The 7500-nt window shown below is 45.5% G+C and overlaps 11 non-coding genes and 7 pseudogenes across 11 annotated transcripts in view; all 18 read right to left on the reverse strand.

Annotated features, from left to right (window-relative positions):
• LOC142926514 (5S ribosomal RNA) overlaps positions 1 to 96 on the reverse strand; it is a 119-nt gene extending 23 nt beyond the window's left edge. The window contains exon 1 of the ribosomal RNA XR_012943438.1: positions 1 to 96. This exon is cut by the window's left edge and continues 23 nt beyond it. This is a non-coding gene — a ribosomal RNA (5S ribosomal RNA).
• A 428-nt stretch (positions 97 to 524) lies between these two features.
• Positions 525 to 643, reverse strand: LOC142928611 (5S ribosomal RNA; annotated as a pseudogene).
• Positions 644 to 896: 253 nt separating this feature from the next.
• LOC142926681 (5S ribosomal RNA) lies at positions 897 to 1015 on the reverse strand. The gene has a single exon (XR_012943605.1). It is a non-coding gene; the product is annotated as a 5S ribosomal RNA (ribosomal RNA).
• A 252-nt stretch (positions 1016 to 1267) lies between these two features.
• Positions 1268 to 1386, reverse strand: LOC142926185 (5S ribosomal RNA). The gene has a single exon (XR_012943110.1). It is a non-coding gene; the product is annotated as a 5S ribosomal RNA (ribosomal RNA).
• Positions 1387 to 1813: 427 nt separating this feature from the next.
• Positions 1814 to 1923, reverse strand: LOC142928621 (5S ribosomal RNA; annotated as a pseudogene).
• Positions 1924 to 2175: 252 nt separating this feature from the next.
• Positions 2176 to 2294, reverse strand: LOC142926384 (5S ribosomal RNA). Its single transcript, XR_012943309.1, has one exon. It is a non-coding gene; the product is annotated as a 5S ribosomal RNA (ribosomal RNA).
• Positions 2295 to 2722: 428 nt separating this feature from the next.
• On the reverse strand, positions 2723 to 2841 carry LOC142928271 (5S ribosomal RNA; annotated as a pseudogene).
• A 251-nt stretch (positions 2842 to 3092) lies between these two features.
• LOC142928479 (5S ribosomal RNA) lies at positions 3093 to 3211 on the reverse strand (annotated as a pseudogene).
• Positions 3212 to 3638: 427 nt separating this feature from the next.
• Positions 3639 to 3757, reverse strand: LOC142925851 (5S ribosomal RNA). The gene has a single exon (XR_012942774.1). It is a non-coding gene; the product is annotated as a 5S ribosomal RNA (ribosomal RNA).
• A 252-nt stretch (positions 3758 to 4009) lies between these two features.
• On the reverse strand, positions 4010 to 4128 carry LOC142926551 (5S ribosomal RNA). The gene has a single exon (XR_012943475.1). It is a non-coding gene; the product is annotated as a 5S ribosomal RNA (ribosomal RNA).
• A 252-nt stretch (positions 4129 to 4380) lies between these two features.
• On the reverse strand, positions 4381 to 4499 carry LOC142926466 (5S ribosomal RNA). The gene has a single exon (XR_012943391.1). It is a non-coding gene; the product is annotated as a 5S ribosomal RNA (ribosomal RNA).
• Positions 4500 to 4751: 252 nt separating this feature from the next.
• LOC142928635 (5S ribosomal RNA) lies at positions 4752 to 4861 on the reverse strand (annotated as a pseudogene).
• A 252-nt stretch (positions 4862 to 5113) lies between these two features.
• LOC142926385 (5S ribosomal RNA) lies at positions 5114 to 5232 on the reverse strand. Its single transcript, XR_012943310.1, has one exon. It is a non-coding gene; the product is annotated as a 5S ribosomal RNA (ribosomal RNA).
• Positions 5233 to 5660: 428 nt separating this feature from the next.
• On the reverse strand, positions 5661 to 5779 carry LOC142928273 (5S ribosomal RNA; annotated as a pseudogene).
• A 251-nt stretch (positions 5780 to 6030) lies between these two features.
• Positions 6031 to 6149, reverse strand: LOC142928500 (5S ribosomal RNA; annotated as a pseudogene).
• A 431-nt stretch (positions 6150 to 6580) lies between these two features.
• LOC142925852 (5S ribosomal RNA) lies at positions 6581 to 6699 on the reverse strand. Its single transcript, XR_012942775.1, has one exon. It is a non-coding gene; the product is annotated as a 5S ribosomal RNA (ribosomal RNA).
• A 252-nt stretch (positions 6700 to 6951) lies between these two features.
• Positions 6952 to 7070, reverse strand: LOC142927152 (5S ribosomal RNA). Its single transcript, XR_012944077.1, has one exon. It is a non-coding gene; the product is annotated as a 5S ribosomal RNA (ribosomal RNA).
• Positions 7071 to 7322: 252 nt separating this feature from the next.
• On the reverse strand, positions 7323 to 7441 carry LOC142926515 (5S ribosomal RNA). Its single transcript, XR_012943439.1, has one exon. It is a non-coding gene; the product is annotated as a 5S ribosomal RNA (ribosomal RNA).
• Between the last annotated feature and the right edge of the window lie 59 nt (positions 7442 to 7500).

The raw sequence follows: 7500 nt of genomic DNA on the forward strand, positions 1-7500 counted from the left end.
AGGCAGTCTCCCACCCAAGTACTAACCAGGCTCGACCATGCTTAGCTTCCGAGATCAGACTAGATCGGGCGCATTCATGGTGAGATGGTCGTAGGCCATGCTTGGAAAGACCTGTCGCACATTCAGATGTATTAAACAATCAACATTCAACTATACTTCTGGAGGTCATCGCTCAAAAAACCTTAATACTGGTAGAAAGGAAGTTGTAAACTGAGTGTACCAGCCTGCAATAGATTAATGTGTCCGTCCGTCCGTCCCCTTTCAATACTTTAATGAAGTGAAATCTCGTGCTGTTGGGTGTATAAAATCAGTAATAGACAGCGCAGAGACTTGTCCTACCAGCCCACTCTGCAGGGACCTGTTTCTGAGCTCCTGGTTGAGCCCCGAAAGAGTGGCATCAAACATTTTATTACAAAAAAATATTGATCCCAATGCAGTACACCATATCGACGTGAAATTGGCAGGTGCACTCACTGGATGAGTCGAAGTGTAAAAAGCGACCCATCCAGATACAACAATGCAAAATTCTAAAACACCTGGTATCCCCAGGCAGTCTCCCATCCAAGTACTAACCAGGCGCGACCATGCTTAGCTTCCGAGATCAGACGAGATTGGGCGCATTCAGGGTGATATGGTCGTAGGCCGTGCTTGCAGAGACCTGTCGAACACTCATATGTATAAAACAATCAACATTCAACAATACTCCTGGAGGTCATCGCTCGTGAAAACGTGTATTCTGAGCTCCTGGTTTAGCCCCGAAAGAGTGGCATCAAACAGTATTTTACAAAAAAATATTGATCCCAATGCAGTACACCATATCGACGTGAAATTGGAAGGTGCACTAACTGGATGAGTCGAAGTGTAAAAAGCGACCCATCCAGATACAACAATGCAAAAGCCTACAAAACCTGGTATTCCCAGGCAGTCTCCCATCCAAGTACTAACCAGGCTCGACCATGCTTAGCTTCCGAGATCAGACGAGATCGGGCGCATTCAGGGTGATATGGTCGTAGGCCGTGCTTGCAGAGACCTGTCGAACACTCATATGTATAAAACAATCAACATTCAACTATACTCCTGGAGGTCATCGCTCGTGAAAACGTTTATTCTGAGCTCCTGGTTTAGCCCCGAAAGAGTGGCATCAAACAGTATTTTACAAAAAATATTGATCCCAATGCAGTACACCATATCGACGTGAAATTGGCAGGTGCACTAACTGGATGAGTCGAAGTGTAAAAAGCGACCCATCCAGATACAACAATGCAAAAGCCTACAACACCTGGTATTCCCAGGCAGTCTCCCATCCAAGTACTAACCAGGCTCGACTCTGCTTAGCTTCCGAGATCAGACGAGATCGGGCGCATTCAGGGTGAGATGGTCGTAGGCCATGCTTGGAAAGACCTGTCGCACATTCAGATGTATTAAACAATCAACATTCAACTATACTTCTGGAGGTCATCGCTCAAAAAACCTTTATACTGGTAGAAACGAAGTTGTAAACTGAGTGTACCAACCTGCAATAGATTAATGTGTCCGTCCGTCCGTCCCCTTTCAATACTTTAATGAAGTGAAATCTCGTGCTGTTGGGTGTATAAAATCAGTAATAGACAGCGCAGAGACTTGTCCTACCAGCCCACTCTGCAGGGACCTGTTTCTGAGCTCCTGGTTGAGCCCCGAAAGAGTGGCATCAAACATTATATTACAAAAAATATTGATCCCAATGCAGTACACCATATCGACGTGAAATTGGCAGGTGCACTCAATGGATGAGTCGAAGTGTAAAAAGCGACCCATCCAGATAAAACAATGCAAAATCCTACAACACCTGGTATTCCCAGGCAGTCTCCCATCCAAGTACTAACCAGGCTCGACCATGCTTAGCTTCTCGAGATCAGGCGCATTCAGGGTGATATGGTCGTAGGCCGTGCTTGCAGGGACCTGTCGAACACTCATATGTATAAAACAATCAACATTCAACTATACTCCTGGAGGTCATTGCTCGTGAAAACGTTTATTCTGAGCTCCTGGTTTTGCCCCGAAAGAGTGGCATCAAACAGTATTTTACAAAAAATATTGATCCCAATGCAGTACACCATATCGACGTGAAATTGGCAGGTGCACTAACTGGATGAGTCGAAGTGTAAAAAGCGACCCATCCAGATACAACAATGCAAAAGCCTACAACACCTGGTATTCCCAGGCAGTCTCCCATCCAAGTACTAACCAGGCTCGACCATGCTTAGCTTCCGAGATCAGACTAGATCGGGCGCATTCATGGTGAGATGGTCGTAGGCCATGCTTGGAAAGACCTGTCGCACATTCAGATGTATTAAACAATCAACATTCAACTATACTTCTGGAGGTCATCGCTCAAAAAACCTTTATACTGGTAGAAACGAAGTTGTAAACTGAGTGTACCAGCCTGCAATAGATTAATGTGTCCGTCCGTCCGTCCCCTTTCAATACTTTAATGAAGTGAAATCTCGTGCTGTTGGGTGTATAAAATCAGTAATAGACAGCGCAGAGACTTGTCCTACCAGCCCACTCTGCAGGGACCTGTTTCTGAGCTCCTGGTTGAGCCCCGAAAGAGTGGCATCAAACATTTTATTACAAAAAAATATTGATCCCAATGCAGTACACCATATCGACGTGAAATTGGCAGGTGCACTCACTGGATGAGTCGAAGTGTAAAAAGCGACCCATCCAGATACAACAATGCAAAATTCTACAACACCTGGTATCCCCAGGCAGTCTCCCATCCAAGTACTAACCAGGCGCGACCATGCTTAGCTTCCGAGATCAGACGAGATCGGGCGCATTCAGGGTGATATGGTCGTAGGCCGTGCTTGCAGAGACCTGTCGAACACTCATATGTATAAAACAATCAACATTCAACTATACTCCTGGAGGTCATCGCTCGTGAAAACGTTTATTCTGAGCTCCTGGTTTAGCCCCGAAAGAGTGGCATCAAACAGTATTTTGCAAAAAATATTGATCCCAATGCAGTACACCATATCGACGTGAAATTGGCAGGTGCACTAACTGGATGAGTCGAAGTGTAAAAAGCGACCCATACAGATACACAATGCAAAAGCCTACAACACCTGGTATTCCCAGGCAGTCTCCCAACCAAGTACTAACCAGGCTCGACTTGGCTTAGCTTCCTAGATCAGACGAGATCGGGCGCATTCAGGGTGAGATGGTCGTAGGCCATGCTTGGAAAGACCTGTCGCACATTCAGATGTATTAAACAATCAACATTCAACTATACTTCTGGAGGTCATCGCTCAAAAAACCTTTATACTGGTAGAAAGGAAGTTGTAAACTGAGTGTACCAGCCTGCAATAGATTAATGTGTCCGTCCGTCCGTCCCCTTTCAATACTTTAACGAAGTGAAATCTCGTGCTGTTGGGTGTATAAAATCAGTAATAGACAGCGCAGAGACTTGTCCTACCAGCCCACTCTGCAGGGACCTGTTTCTGAGCTCCTGGTTGAGCCCCGAAAGAGTGGCATCAAACATTATATTACAAAAAATATTGATCCCAATGCAGTACACCATATCGACGTGAAATTGGCAGGTGCACTCACTGGATGAGTCGAAGTGTAAAAAGCGACCCATCCATATACAACAATGCAAAAGCCTACAACACCTGGTATTCCCAGGCAGTCTCCCATCCAAGTACTAACCAGGCTCGAACATGCTTAGCTTCCGAGATCAGACGAGATCGGGCGCATTCACGGTGATATGGTCGTAGGCCGTGCTTGCAGAGACCTGTCGAACACTCATATGTATAAAACAATCAACATTCAACTATACTCCTGGAGGTCATCGCTCGTGAAAACGTTTATTCTGAGCTGCTGGTTTAGCCCCGAAAGAGTGGCATCAAACAGTATTTTACAAAAAATATTGATCCCAATGCAGTACACCATATCGACGTGAAATTGGAAGGTGCACTAACTGGATGAGTCGAAGTGTAAAAAGCGACCCATCCAGATACAACAATGCAAAAGCCTACAACACCTGGTATTCCCAGGCAGTCTCCCATCCAAGTAATAACCAGGCTCGACCATGCTTAGCTTCCGAGATCAGACGAGATCGGGCGCATTCAGGGTGATATGGTCGTAGGCCGTGCTTGCAGAGACCTGTCGAACACTCATATGTATAAAACAATCAACATTCAACTATACTCCTGGAGGTCATCGCTCGTGAAAACGTTTATTCTGAGCTCCTGGTTTAGCCCCGAAAGAGTGGCATCAAACATTATATTACAAAAAATATTGATCCCAATGCAGTACACCATATCGACGTGAAATTGGCAGGTGCACTAACTGGATGAGTCGAAGTCTAAAAAGCGACCCATCCATATACAACAATGCAAAAGCCTACAACACCTGGTATTCCCAGGCAGTCTCCCATCCAAGTACTAACCAGGCTCGAACATGCTTAGCTTCCGAGATCAGACGAGATCGGGCACATTCACGGTGATATGGTCGTAGGCCGTGCTTGCAGAGACCTGTCGAACACTCATATGTATAAAACAATCAACATTCAACTATACTCCTGGAGGTCATCGCTCGTGAAAACGTTTATTCTGAGCTGCTGGTTTAGCCCCGAAAGAGTGGCATCAAACATTATATTACAAAAAATATTGATCCCAATGCAGTACACCATATCGACGTGAAATTGGCAGGTGCACTAACTGGATGAGTCGAAGTGTAAAAAGCGACCCATCCAGATACAACAATGCAAAAGCCTACAACACCTGCTATTCCCAGGCAGTCTCCCATCCAAGTAATAACCAGGCTCGACCATGCTTAGCTTCTCGAAATCAGGCGCATTCAGGGTGATATGGTCGTAGGCCGTGCTTGCAGGGACCTGTCGAACACTCATATGTATTAAACAATCAACATTCAACTATACTCCTGGAGGTCATTGCTCGTGAAAACGTTTATTCTGAGCTCCTGGTTTTGCCCCGAAAGAGTGGCATCAAACAGTATTTTACAAAAAATATTGATCCCAATGCAGTACACCATATCGACGTGAAATTGGCAGGTGCACTAACTGGATGAGTCGAAGTGTAAAAAGCGACCCATCCAGATACAACAATGCAAAAGCCTACAACACCTGGTATTCCCAGGCAGTCTCCCATCCAAGTACTAACCAGGCTCGACCATGCTTAGCTTCCGAGATCAGACTAGATCGGGCGCATTCATGGTGAGATGGTCGTAGGCCATGCTTGGAAAGACCTGTCGCACATTCAGATGTATTAAACAATCAACATTCAACTATACTTCTGGAGGTTATCGCTCAAAAAACCTTTATACTGGTAGAAACGAAGTTGTAAACTGAGTGTACCAGCCTGCAATAGATTAATGTGTCCGTCCGTCCGTCCCCTTTCAATACTTTAATGAAGTGAAATCTCGTGCTGTTGGGTGTATAAAATCAGTAATAGACAGCGCAGAGACTTGTCCTACCAGCCCACTCTGCAGGGACCTGTTTCTGAGCTCCTGGTTGAGCCCCGAAAGAGTGGCATCAAACATTTTATTACAAAAAAATATTGATCCCAATGCAGTACACCATATCGACGTGAAATTGGCAGGTGCACTCACTGGATGAGTCGAAGTGTAAAAAGCGACCCATCCAGATACAACAATGCAAAATTCTACAACACCTGGTATCCCCAGGCAGTCTCCCATCCAAGTACTAACCAGGCGCGACCATGCTTAGCTTCCGAGATCAGACGAGATCGGGCGCATTCAGGGTGATATGGTCGTAGGCCGTGCGTGCAGAGACCTGTCGAACACTCATATGTATAAAACAATCAACATTCAACTATACTCCTGGAGGTCATCGCTCGTGAAAACGTTTATTCTGAGCTCCTGGTTTAGCCCCGAAAGAGTGGCATCAAACAGTATTTTGCAAAAAATATTGATCCCAATGCAGTACACCATATCGACGTGAAATTGGCAGGTGCACTAACTGGATGAGTCGAAGTGTAAAAAGCGACCCATACAGATACACAATGCAAAAGCCTACAACACCTGGTATTCCCAGGCAGTCTCCCAACCAAGTACTAACCAGGCTCGACTTGGCTTAGCTTCCTAGATCAGACGAGATCGGGCGCATTCAGGGTGAGATGATCGTAGGCCATACTTGGAAAGACCTGTCGCACATTCAGATGTATTAAACAATCAACATTCAACTATACTTCTGGAGGTCATCGCTCAAAAAACCTTTATACTGGTAGAAAGGAAGTTGTAAACTGAGTGTACCAGCCTGCAATAGATTAATGTGTCCGTCCGTCCGTCCGTCCCCTTTCAATACTTTAACGAAGTGAAATCTCGTGCTGTTGGGTGTATAAAATCAGTAATAGACAGCGCAGAGACTTGTCCTACCAGCCCACTCTGCAGGGACCTGTTTCTGAGCTCCTGGTTGAGCCCCGAAAGAGTGGCATCAAACATTATATTACAAAAAATATTGATCCCAATGCAGTACACCATATCGACGTGAAATTGGCAGGTGCACTCACTGGATGAGTCGAAGTGTAAAAAGCGACCCATCCATATACAACAATGCAAAAGCCTACAACACCTGGTATTCCCAGGCAGTCTCCCATCCAAGTACTAACCAGGCTCGAACATGCTTAGCTTCCGAGATCAGACGAGATCGGGCGCATTCACGGTGATATGGTCGTAGGCCGTGCTTGCAGAGACCTGTCGAACACTCATATGTATAAAACAATCAACATTCAACTATACTCCTGGAGGTCATTGCTCGTGAAAACGTTTATTCTGAGCTGCTGGTTTAGCCCCGAAAGAGTGGCATCAAACAGTATTTTACAAAAAATATTGATCCCAATGCAGTACACCATATCGACGTGAAATTGGAAGGTGCACTAACTGGATGAGTCGAAGTGTAAAAAGCGACCCATCCAGATACAACAATGCAAAAGCCTACAACACCTGGTATTCGCAGGCAGTCTCCCATCCAAGTAATAACCAGGCTCGACCATGCTTAGCTTCCGAGATCAGACGAGATCGGGCGCATTCAGGGTGATATGGTCGTAGGCCGTGCTTGCAGAGACCTGTCGAACACTCATATGTATACAACAATCAACATTCAACTATACTCCTGGAGGTCATCGCTCGTGAAAACGTTTATTCTGAGCTCCTGGTTTAGCCCCGAAAGAGTGGCATCAAACAGTATTTTACAAAAAATATTGATCCCAATGCAGTACACCATATCGACGTGAAATTGGCAGGTGCACTAACTGGATGAGTCGAAGTGTAAAAAGCGACCCATCCAGATACAACAATGCAAAAGCCTACAACACCTGGTATTCCCAGGCAGTCTCCCACCCAAGTACTAACCAGGCTCGACCATGCTTAGCTTCCGAGATCAGACTAGATCGGGCGCATTCATGGTGAGATGGTCGTAGGCCATGCTTGGAAAGACCTGTCGCACATTCAGATGTATTAAACAATCAACATTCAACTATA

Source organism: Petromyzon marinus, chromosome 23 (assembly GCF_048934315.1).
Source record: "Petromyzon marinus isolate PM22_M1 ecotype Great Lakes invasive population chromosome 23, UKy_Petmar_22M1.pri1.0, whole genome shotgun sequence".
NCBI lineage: Eukaryota > Metazoa > Chordata > Hyperoartia > Petromyzontiformes > Petromyzontidae > Petromyzon > Petromyzon marinus.